Genomic DNA, 12,484 nt, shown 5'->3' with positions numbered 1-12,484 from the left:
TTTCTGTTCCTTTATTGCTAAGGGAAGCCAAGAATATCTTGAAACTCATGAAAGCTGATGACAGTGAGGATGTGGAGGGGAATTCTCAGGAAGCAAAATGAGATGTAGTTCCTGAGCTGCTGGTTAAGAAGATAATATCTAAGAAGGGCATTTGAACTTTGGACTACATTTGAATAGGAGTGATGGGCTCTTGGATAGACATGGAATGCACCTACAAGGTTGGGAAAGAATATCTTGTAGCCTCTCCAAATCTTATCAAGAGTTTTAAACTGAAAATAGAGGGGGAGAAATAGTCTACACAATCCACAAAGTTTAATAAAAGATATGCCATAGGAAGGAAAATAGAGGCACCTAGAAATCCATTGGAGGTAAAAATCAAAGGAATGGAACCAGCAATAAAATTCATGGTCTTGGGTGTACACACACACACATAATCATAATCACAATCAAAATATGGGAGGTGAGTTATAGATATTACAGATCTGTAAGCAAGGAGGCACATTTTATCCCAGATTCTACTGAGATTTGGCATACAAGATCCATTGCCAGGCTATTGTGGCTACTTGAAAGATATATTGTATGCATGTTGTATGCCTGTGCATGTGTGTGTGACTTAAAAGGAATAGGAAGGGTAAAAAGGCCTGGGTGTTTTTTTGAGGGATGCAGAACATTAGCATTTGTACATTAAAAGGATAAACTTGTTAGGAAGTCTGGAACCATGATGGAGACTAGATGAAAATCAACAGACACAGAAACATCATCTTTATAGACTACCTAGATAAGTTCAGGATATAGACGTAATGGCATGGTGGCACGGTGGCATGATCTGGTAGTGATGGCAGCTTAAATATTTGGATATCCTGTAGGGTTTCCTATCTGCCTAAAGCAGAAGGTAAACAGTTTTCTGGTTTGCTTTAATTTTTGCTTTAATTGTATATTCCAAAATGTGAACCAACAAAGTGAACACCTATTCTGGGCCTGTTTCCCACCAAAAAGGAGGAACTGTTGACTGAGCATGCAGTAATGGGAACCATTTCATTTCGGGATTTGTGACTGAGGAAAGCTAAGCATAGTCTGACAGGAACCTTGTGCAGACCCTATTAACTTGCTCAAATTGTATCTTTCCACAAGGGGAGACTGGGGAGATGTCTTCTGGGAGAATCATGAGGATGGTGCAGGGAAGGGCCTTGGAGAGACTGTGGAACCCACGTGACCATCCCTTCTGTAACTAGTTCCAGTTGTCTGACCATATGGTTGGGTGGAGCCTCTTTAATTTGGTTTTACAGCTAGAACTGACAGCATCATTAAAAAGGCCAGTCAGCTTCAGTCATACCATCTCATCGCTACATTTCCATTTGGTGGAGCAAGGAGACTCCACTCACAGGGATTGTTGTTAAGAGAAAAGCTACGCATCTCTCTTTCCCTTCTGAGACTGTGTGGCCCTTGAGAAATGGGGCCTCCTTGCTCTTTTATTTTTCTGTCTTAGGTTCAAGGAGTGGAGTCTCCAACTTGGTGGGAAGAACAATCTGGGAGTCAGAACTCAAGACTGAATATTGCCACCAGACCAGAATTCCCAAGGTGAAAGGAGGGATTTTTCTGAATTGCCTTTCTGGACCTGGTGAAAGCTGAAACATCCAGTACTGTCAATAACTTTTGGATGTGAATTTGGTGGGAGAAATGCTGTGTAGGAACCACGCTAAGTTTTGAGCCTATATCCACCGAGACTGAGGTGTTACAGGAAAGAGTTTTCCCTGAAAGTTTTGGGACATTATTTTGTTGTTCTTGCCATATCTTCAAAGTAAATGATCCTCTGTAAAAGCCAATCTAGGCCAAATGATTAGATGGACCTGGGGTGCTAGTTATTGGCCTCCTAAAAATGGGAGAATTAGTTGCCAAAGTACATGGTAGAATACCCTCCCCCAGAAGACCCTGGAACCCAGAGGGAGGATGTTACTAGCCTGGGCAGAGCACTGCCGGAGATTTTTCAGTGGGACTCAGGCCTTACGATCCAGAAGAGAGCAACCTCGATGACAAGGGGCCTTAGAATCATGGAAGACTCAGGGGAGACACGAGAGCTTGTCTCTCGGAGAAGGGATTACTTATACTTGTTCTGGCTGTGGGTTCGAACTTCCAGAAGGCAAATTTAGCTTGACAGAAGGAAAACTCTCCTAATCTGAGCTTTTCAAAGGAGGACTGGGCTGCTTAGGAGGCAGGCTAGTCTTTCTCGCTGAATGTCTTCAAACTAGGTGTCTTCAGAGGTATTGTGTGTATTGTAGAGGGGATTCTTGTTCAAGAATGACTTGGATTTGATGGTCTGAAATACCTTCTAACTCAAATTCTATGAAATTTGAATTGCTTTCAGGGCAACAATTGTATTGAGTTGGGGAGAGACTTGGGGACTATGGCCATTGAGCTCTCTTGATCTTGAATCCTGGGTGCGAGAGGATATTCTCTGCTCTTCTGCTTTGCTCACTGCCATCTCATCCCATTTCTCTCCTCCTATGGCTCAATCTCTGCCTCATTCCACAACCCTATATGTCTTTTTTCCCCTTTTTTTATTTAGCGTATTTTTCCATGGTTACATGATTCATGATCCCTCCCACCACCATTTCTTCATAGTCTTCCTTCACACGTTCAATGACAGCCATTACCACGATCTCCAACACTGCTCTGATCACCAGCCTGAAATTCTCCTTATGAATATCAATGCACACATTCTGTGTGATATTGTGGACTTCACACACCACTGTAAGCCCCCCCATCACTGACAGCCCTCTACTGCCTCCCCTTTCATTCACTGAATGTCCCGCACCCTTAGCATCCTCTCTACTCACTGTGTGGCTGACAGTTCCATGCTGTGTTTCCCTCTCATACCTTATGCCTCTCACAACTCAGTTGTACCTTCTTCTGCTTTATTTGACTCTTTCCCTTTCCTCTCCCCCAGAGCTTGTGTCTGCTACGTGGACCACAATCTTTCTTCAAATTGTGTCCACTGGCCTTCTGTTTTCTAGGTAATTTCCCAAGTGACTTTGTATCCAGTCCTTATGGGCTCTCCCAATCTATTTCCAGTTCCATATCGTCCCATGACCAGACTGGTTTGGTATCTGCCACAGATAGATACTGAAGGGAGAGGGAATATGCTAGAGGACGGAATCAAGATTTAAAATTATCTTGGCAGGATGGGAAATACTTAGTACATGAATGGCGAAATGAGGGTATTTGTTAAAATCAGTATTTAGGACGACGTAGGTCATTGGGGGAGCAGCGGAATCATAGCATCTGAAACTTGCCTAGGAACTGCTTTGTTGTGAGTGGCATCAGGCGAGAAGAGGTTCTGGGTGCATACACTGCCTATAGAATATTGGAATCAACACTGTGTATTGGCTCCAAGGCAGAAGAGTGGTAAGGGCTAGGCAATGGGGGTCAAGTGACTTGCTCAGGGTCACACAGCTGGGAAGTGTCTGAGGCCAGATTTGAACCTATATAGTTGTTTTTAATGTATTTTTATGAATAGGTTTTTTTTACTTCTTTGGGAAGGAGTAAAGATTAAATATATATTTGAAAAATAACATTAGTGGGATGGCACTCTGCATCCAAACCAAAAAGATGAAATTCATCAGGGATAAATGTTAAAAATCTCCCCACCAAAAAAACAGTTGTGCATGTTAAGACAGTTATACAAGTACAAGATGAGGGGGAACCTTGGCTTTGCAGCAGTTCCTATGAAAAACATTCCTGGTATCTTTCATTTCCCAAAAGTTTACTGTGAAATAACTGTGACACACTGCTAAGAAGGTTAATTTGGCTGTGGGATATAATGAATAAAAGAATGGTCTTCTCAGACCGTATCTGGAGTACCATATTGCATTATAGGTATGCTGCTTTTTAAGAGAGACTGACAAAATCGTGTGTCCAAAGTAGGGTGATCTGAAGCCATGCCATGTAAAGAGCTAGGAAGACTTACGAGGGAACATGATGCACATCTTCAAGTATTTGAGGGCCTGTTTTGGGGAAGTGTAGACTTGTTCTATTTCAGAGGACAGAAAAGCAGGACCAGTGGGTGCAAGTTACAAGGAGGGGGTATCTTTACCACATAATGAAGAACTTTTAAATTTCTAGAGCTGTCCAACAACGTATGCATTTTGGGTGATAGTTAATTTCCCTCTGCTGGAGGTTGAGAGATGGAGAGGACTCAAGAGAGCATTACTTCCAAATATCATGGAGGAAATTAAGATCCACAGAGGAGAAATGTGTTGAAGCCACAGTCAGGTGCTATAGAAAAACCACATTGAGGGAGAAGTCAGATCACATAGGCTGTGGGATTCTGTGATTTGTGTGGATGGACATTAAAATCACAGAATGTTTGATTAACAATGCTTTGTGTACTCTCTACTTACCCTCTTATGGCGGGAGACAGTCTTTTCTTTCTGTTCTCTGCAACTCTGCTATTGCTGATTACCCCAAAGTTTTTCACCAAGTAGAGCCCTTGATCCCTGCCCTCTATCATCCTCCCTGGGACTTACACCAAGATTTTATTTGTGCAGAGACCAAGGAGAGAGAAGAGGCTGTGGATATGAGTTTTGAGATTTTATTTCCAAAATGAATTCGGACCCAGCATAAAAGATAAAAGATGGAATCTCAGATTTGAGTCCTATCCAGCTTACTTCCTAGTTGTTGGACAAGCAGTTCCTCTTCTCCTTATTTCCCTCATCTCAATGGTGAAGGAGCAGTGAGGACAGGCAACCCTTTCCCCCTCTCCTACCAATAAAACAGATCTAAATTCCTTTTGGATCGCTTAGCTTCCAAGGAAAATGGAGTTGTTGATTTTAGTTTTCTCATAAAAGAAAGGGTAAATCCAACAGGATAATTTGGATCCCTGCCTTTCCCTTCACCTTCCTCCCCTAGGCTGTCCAGCAAACCCAGGGAAAGCTTGTTGGTGTTTGCAAAAGTCCCTTGAGATTGGGGATCCAGCTGCCATTCCTGGAGGCAGATACCAGAGACCTTGATTCCTTGGGGCACCCTTATCTTCCTTTCTTTCTGGGGCCAGGAATAGGAATTCCAAGGGAGAGGGGTAGGGACTCCAAGGTTGGAATGTCCTACCCTTTTTGTCTCTAATCTGGATTCCTCTGATGGACTGGGTTAGGCTGAGCTGGGAGATAAGGGCAGGGGTGGTTGGTTTGTGTCTCCTATTGATCAGCAGTAATGGAAGGAAAGCTATATGACTTTACAGATTCCCCAAGCAGATGGGTCTCAAATTTTCTTAGTTAGTTCAGCACACTTGGGGGAAGCCAAGGCTTGGTGTGTGCATCTCTGTGTATTTTTGTTTTTGTATGCTATCATTGTGTACCCTTACATGTCAGGGCTGACCCAAGGTAAAATTGTGAATTGTGAAGTCATTGGAATTTGTATTCTTTATCTTCAGGTGGTTCTTCTTCTTCCTTATCTCCCTCAGCAACTAGTTTCCTCTGGTTGTTACCCTACTTCCTAATCTGGAAAGGATCTGTTAAATTCATTCACAGTCAGGAGTAAATGATTGAAAACAACTTAAAGTCTGGTCTGCCCTCTCCCATCCATTTAACTTTCCTTGGGGACTCCCATTTTAACAGGATCACAAAAATAAACTATTGGAGCAAAGCTGAGGGTGGTATTTTTTTTTGGGGGGGGCAAGTAGACTGCCTTTCTGGTCCCTGAAGTCACACAGTGGCTCCCTGAATATGGTGGCTTAATGGTCTGTGTGCCTCCATATATGTATGCAGGCAATTTGGTCCGTGTAAATTGTACCCTTCCTTTGGACATCAATCAATGGCAAAATTCTAGAATGGATTGTAAATAGATGATTTATGAGCACTTTGACAACCTAGCAGTGATCACCAGGAGTCAGCATTGATTCACTAAGAACAAACTAATAATTTCCTTTTTTTTAAACAGTTATTAGACTGATATAAGTAGGGAAATACCATCAGCATAGTGCATCTGTATTTCAGCAAGGCATCTGACAAAGTTTTTTGAGATATATTTGTGTACAGTTTGCACTTTTAGGTAGATTTCCAGCTGATTGAACAACCATAGCCAAAATTGTTGGTCAATGGATCGGTATCAATCTGCAAAAACGTCTTAAAGAGCTGGTCTTCTGTCATTTTGACACTTACTCATGACCTGACTGAATACCTAGAAGGCATTTTTCTCAAGTTTTCAGATGAAATGAACCAAACAATGTATGACAGAATCATGTGCAAAAGTCTAGAATGTTGGGCCAAAATGAAGATTACATTTGTTGGTATTAATGCAAAGTCCTGCACGTTAGGGTCTGTTTTTAGTAAGGAGGGAGGGGGAGACATGGCTAGCAGTTCATGTGAAAATGAATTGAGGCATGAGTTACCAGAGAACAAAGAGTTATGATTTTTTAGGTAGACTGAAGAACATGGCCAATCCTTGGGCCTGGGATAATAAAAAAAAAGTGGACCTTACTAAGACCTTATTAACTCAAATATTTCTAATGGTCTGGTTTATTTATGCTATTAATTACTCCTTTGTACTTCTGCCCAAGACTGATGCATTTTGTTTAGATGGCTAACAAGGTTGTATTTTTAATATTGTCTTCTACTTTTGCCCCAGACTGGGACACACTCTAGTGCTTAGCAGACAAATATCTCATTCTTAGACAAGAGATGAAGCTAAAAGAGAAGATGGTAGCTAGAATAAGCTCTATTCCATTTATCATGCATGGATTCATCCCTGGCCACCTGGTCTCATTTGCATGGACCAGGTGGGACATGATAGGGGCTTTGCATGGACTATGAATTCAATATGTCAGCAATGGCTGCCAAAAGAAAAAAGCTAGAGTGATCTTAGGTTGCATTCATATTCGGATTGTCTTATATTGAGAAGAGAAATAATGATTTCTGTGTACTCTATGCTGGTCAGACCAAATCTGGAGTATTATGTTTAGTTATAGGCTTTACATTTTAATAAGGATGTCAACAAAGAGGAGGTTGATAAGGAAATGGGTGTTGATCGATGGCACATGTTAAACCCAGTGGAATTGTGCATCACATATCGGAGGGGGTTGGGAGGAGGGGAGGGAAGGAACATGAGTCTTGTAACCATATAAAATTATTCTAAATCATCTAATTAAATTTTAAAAATTAAAAAAAAAACAAAGAGGAGGTTGACTTGGCAAAGGAACTCAAAATTAATTTATAGGAGGAATGGTTGAATGATTTTTTGGATATTTAGCTTGGAGAAGAGATTTTGGGGTGGAAAAGGGTAAAGGGGGAACACGATTCAATGTGTCTAATTTTATCTATAGTATGCTCAAGTGCATTGTCCTTTACTTTCCCTAATTCTATTCCAGCTTTAATTTTTCAATGATTTCCTGCTGTTCCCAGAATCATGACAGCAGTTCCAGGAGAATCATGATAGCAGTGCAGGGAAAAGGAGAAAAAAGTTTTAAAAAATGATTATGAAAGAGATTGGAGATTCTGTGGTTCTGTACATCCTTCCTAAATAATCCTTGGGTTGAAGAAGGAGAGTCCCCTGCTTCTTCCTCCAGGACACATGCCTAACCCTGTTCTCCCATTTTAGGGCCCAATTTTAAATGTGGGACATTTGAACCAAGTGCATCTAACCCAGGATTCCAAACCAAACCTGGCCAAATGAGGTCATGACTGAAATCTCATTTTCTGTAACAGTGACAAGAGTGGGAAGGAAGGGACTAGGATAAAGAAAGGAAAGGCTGATCCACTTAGAGGAAGGCTCTGGGGTCCAGCATTATGGAGAATCTAGAGGGGTGTGTGTGTGTGTGTGAGAGAGAGAGAGAGAGAGAGAGAGAGAAGAGAAGAGAAGAAGAGAGAGAGAAGAGAAGAGAAGAAGAGAGAAGGAGAGGGAGAAAGAGGAAGAGAGAGGGAGGAGGAGAGGAGGAAGAGGGAGAGAGAGAGGGAGAGAGAGGAAGAGAGAGGGAAGAGAGAGGGAGATAGGGGAAACAGAGGAAGAGAGAGAGAGAGAGAGAGAGAGAGAGAGAGAGAGAGAGAGAGAGAGAGAGAGAGAGAGGGAGAGAGGGGGAGAAGGAGAGGGAGGGGGGTGAGAGGGAGAGGGAGAGAAAGGTAGAATAGGAGGAAGATTTTTGAGGAAGAGTCCAGGGTCCATACTCCATACATGAGGGAAAATAAACCTTAGCTTTTACACCCTGGAAGAATGGGGGAAGGAAACCTTGGGGACCACTCCCTTCCAAAGGTCACTCTTATCTAATCAGGCTTCTCAGGGCTTGGCACAATATCTACTTTGCCAGTTGTCCAGCCCTGTCAGCACTTGGGGATCAAGAGAATCGAGCATCCTGCTGACATCTGGGCTCTCAGGCTAGGCAACCCAGTTCCTGTGGGGCTTCCTTTCTTGTGGGGAACTAGCTAGAGTGTGGCAAACCTCACAGTTCAGAAAGAATGTCTGAGAGCTCCAAGCTGGCCTAGGTAAGAGGCTGCACTGAGGCTAAATATGCTGCTATATAAGCGCCCACTCTGTTAGCAGATAGTAGCACCTGTCATATAGAAGCTGTGTTTCCCTTCTGTAAGTGGACAGACAGCACCACTGCATATAGGCAGACAGATGGCACTCACTGTACATAAGCTGCAGACTACACCTGCTCTATATAAATGGACAGATGGCACAGGCTGTCTATAAGCCGTATACTGTGGCTGCTGCATTTAAGCATACAGGGCACAGCCATATATAAGCAAACAGATGGCACCTGCTGTGTATAAGCTGTATACTGCATTCGCTGTATAAAAGCACCATAGAGAAGCACCCATGATACACTGTTGCATAGGAGAGGTGCCTTTTTTAGAGGAATGAAAAAGTATTTTGGCAAAACGTCCATTTCCTTATGGGTCCTGTGTAATGTGGCACTCCCATTTTGAAATAATCTAAAATATTAAAGATTACCTTGTCTTATGTGTCAGAACATATGGTATAGAACCTTACTTGCCAGAGGTGCATCTCTTCTCACACATTTGAAGCCTGTATGACAGATGGGCAAATTGAGGCTCAGAGGGGAGAGCTGACAGGAGCAAGGTAAGCCCAAGGTGGGGAAGTGATAGATTCAGAAGGGATGGGACAGGGAGCTTCATTGACCAGCTGAAGACTGTGATGTTTTTTTAAAAATGGTTTTGGACCTAGAAGAGAACATATGGTCGGGGAAAGGATGCTAGACTAGGTTGAATCCTGGCTCTGTCCCTTGTTATTGGTGTGGTGTGGGCTTCCTGTCTTAGAGTTTCAGCTTCTTTACCTAAAAAGGGTGGACGCTAGACTAAGTGACCTTAAAGCTTATTTAGCTTCAAGACTGATCTGAGGAAGGGCAGAAGAACAAAGCATTATTTAAGCTGAGCAAAGCTTGGGGTCTATTTGTCTGGTATTTTTGGTGAAATCCTCCTTGCTGCCTCAATCTCATTTCACTATACTAGCTGAGGGTGGGGAGCATGGGGGGCACAAGGAGGGTGACCTGGAATCACAGAAAGAGCAAGCTTTGTCAGATATGTGGGAAGGGAATGAATAAGGGAGATCCTTCTCCATCCCCATGCCTTCTCCAATCCACTGCACTTTTATTCCCAGATGATCAGTGAACCAAAGCAGCAGATGACTGAGGGACTGAGGTTACCAGCTAGGTCCCTCCCTTGGACTATCCCACACCTGGACAGATAACCATCTTTGACCAGATAGATTCCATACTGATCCACAACCAAGCAAATTCTTCTCTTCAATTAAGGGGGTAAAAAGCCACATTTCTGGACTCCAAAGTCAGGGAGCTGAACCTGAACCACTTGGGCTGGGGATGAAGGAGAGGAAAGCTACAGAGAAGATAATCTAGCTGGGGATTAATTAGGGAGCTCTCCCAATCTCTTTTTTTTCTCTTCTCCTCTGGCTCTGTTAGGTTAGGACCTCCTTCCCTGGATGATTAACTCTTTGACAATTCAGGGTTTGGTTTGATTTATCTTTGCCTCTCCTTCAGTGCCTAGGACAGTGCTCTGTACAAAATAGACATTCAATCAATGTTTGTTGACTTAAAGTGTGGCCCATCCCTGCCTCCCCCCCACTCCCTCTGCCCCCAGCCAGTCCTTCCTTTCTCCCAAAATGTTTGGCTAGGGGTGGTGGTCTCTAGGTGAGATTAAAGTCTTTATAAGATTACTGGGTAATAGGAGAAGCACTAAGAGGAATATATAAGGCTCAAAGCAGATAATAAAGGAGGGAATTACTCCTGGTGTTTATGCCTGTGTCAATGCCCTCTGCCCAGAGGATAAAGGCCATGGTGCCAATCTGGCTATAAGTGCCAAGGGAGAGAAACGAGGGCTAGCTCAGCTTGGGACCCCTGAGCTAGAGTAAGATGGGCCTGTGTTCACATGGGACATGAAGCAGGGCCCTGAAGAGTCAGGGAACTGGGGTTCCGGGTCCAGGGCTCTAGAGATAGAAAGGGTCCACTCATTGGGCTTTGGGAGGTCACTAGGATTAGGGGTTGACACTGCATTTGGGGGAAGAGTCACTGTTACCATTAGCTCTTCTATCACTTGCACACAAGTCCAATCTCCTTTATTTCATGTAAAAAGTGAGAGGGAAAGGGAGAGGGGTAACCAGGGAATGAAATATTCAGCAGAAAGTTTCCCTCAGCCTCCTCCTTCCCAGGCCCCTTCAAATCTCCTGCTCCCCTCAGGCCTCTGGGAATGAGGTTCCACTCTTTTCTCCTCAGGGCCACCCTTTTCTGTGATTGTTTAAATGCAGCTTTTCTGAGATTCTGTACTTGACCTTGTTTTGTTTATCTTTTTGTTTTGTTTTTGAAAATTAATTTATTTATATAGATATATATATTTTTAAAAAGCAATAGTCCTTTGGTCCCTAAACTCTAAGGAATGATATGACTGAAAGAAGTAAGTTCTGCCTCCCCAGTAAGGAGAGTGCAAATAAGCCAGGGGACCAGCAGGCCCCTCTCTCCCTCCCTTCCCCACGCTCATGAGGTCTAGATCTAATACTCATCATCCCTTTCTAGACATTCAGCATCTTGATTCTTTCCACCCAGATGTGGAGAAGACTCACTTAAAAAAAAAAAACCCAAACAATCAAAAACAAAATGCAAGACATTGGCCTTGGCCCCTCTCACTGGCTTTGGTTTAGATCCGTTTCCTCCTGCAAGATAAGGCAGGAGGATACCTGCTTCACGGGTCCTGGCATACCCTCCTCCAGCACCACTGGGCAGCAAAGTGCTCCAAGCTGTCTCTTCCCAACGGCTCTGGTTGGCTCAAAGAAACCCAAGGCCTTTTGGGTCATTGGCCTCCCTGAAGGCTTGCTTGGTTCCATGTGTCCAGTTCTGTTGCCTCTCAGTCTTCAAGTTTTTGTTGTTGGTTGTTTGTTTGTTTGTAAGAAAGAAAGCAAAAATCAATTCAGAGTTAAAAGAAAAAAGACCCCACCACACAATCAGGGTGACTCTCTCTCTCAATCGCTCTCCTCTCTCTCTTTCTCTCTCTTGAGTGCAGCCAGGACAGGAGCTTCCTCCTCTTCCTCCAGCGTGATATGTTGCAAAGAAAGAGAGTTACAAGTTTGGATACTGTACGTGGGAAAAGGGGAACACTCTTCATACAGGGCAGGGCTTCCAGCCTACAACAGAGCAAAGGTTAGAAGGGAAGGTTAGTGGGGAGGAGGGGGCAAGGGCATGGATGCTAGAAAATTCAGTAGAGGAGAACTGAGAGCCTGAGGGTTTGGGGGAGCGGGGAGTGGATAGCCAGCAAATCCCAACTTTCAGATTTAGCCATCATCTTTTCCCAGATCCCTCTATTCTCACCACTTCCTCTTCTCCATCCCCTGAAATTACATCTCTATTTCTTTCACTGAAAACAAGAATCCTCATTGCCTCGGCTAGATTCCAGGCTGACATCCTGGAGAAGTAGGAGGACGTAGGCAGGAAGATGGAAGGGAGGGAGGCATAGGTAAGTATGCTGAGGGGGTGACTAGAATTCTCTTTTAGGTTAGAGATTTGGGAATTCCTGAAAGAGATGGAAAGGGAGGGCAGAGAATGGAGGGGCAGTGTGGGAGAACAGGTATGAGTGCTACCATCCCTGGAAGTTCTAGCTTGTGAAAATTGGAGCTTTAACAATAACTCTGAACCTTTAGAAGCTGAGTTGAAATTTTTTATTTTAAAACAAGTTTTTTTTTTGTTTTTTGAGGGGAAAGTTGTTTTTTTTTTATCCCCTGACTCCCTCCCTTCTCTTTATTAGCTGCCTCCCATGCCTGGATTTCTCTCTTGTCTTCATTTAAATTCCTGGCTTCTGTAAGATTCAGCTCAAATTCTTCTTTCTGCGAAAGGTCCTCTTAATTTCTTCCATTAGTCCCTTCTCTCTAAGGTTAACTTCCATTTGTACTGTATCTTGTATAGAGGATAATTCACATAAAATCACTTTATTCATGTTTTGTGGACTCTATCATATGCCATACCTTCTAGAGCTACTTTTCA

The 12,484-nt window shown here is 43.2% G+C and overlaps 1 protein-coding gene across 18 annotated transcripts in view; it reads right to left on the bottom strand.

Moving 5' to 3' along the window:
* Positions 1–4,574: 4,574 nt before the first annotated feature.
* CELF6 (CUGBP Elav-like family member 6) overlaps positions 4,575–12,484 on the bottom strand; it is a 134,000-nt gene continuing 126,090 nt past the window's right edge. For 15 of the 18 annotated variants that reach the window (XM_007478542.3, XM_007478535.3, XM_056800274.1 and 12 more), the window contains one exon: positions 4,575–11,631. The gene's annotated coding sequence lies outside the window, so the exon portion shown is untranslated. The remainder of the gene's footprint in view (positions 11,632–12,484) is intronic. The other 3 variants (XM_007478531.3, XM_056800286.1, XM_056800306.1) reach the window with 1 other exon arrangement.

Source organism: Monodelphis domestica, chromosome 1, assembly GCF_027887165.1.
Source record: "Monodelphis domestica isolate mMonDom1 chromosome 1, mMonDom1.pri, whole genome shotgun sequence".
Taxonomy (NCBI): Eukaryota; Metazoa; Chordata; class Mammalia; order Didelphimorphia; family Didelphidae; genus Monodelphis; species Monodelphis domestica.
Note: the sequence above shows the minus strand (reverse complement) of the source record. Positions and strands in the feature narration are given on the sequence as shown.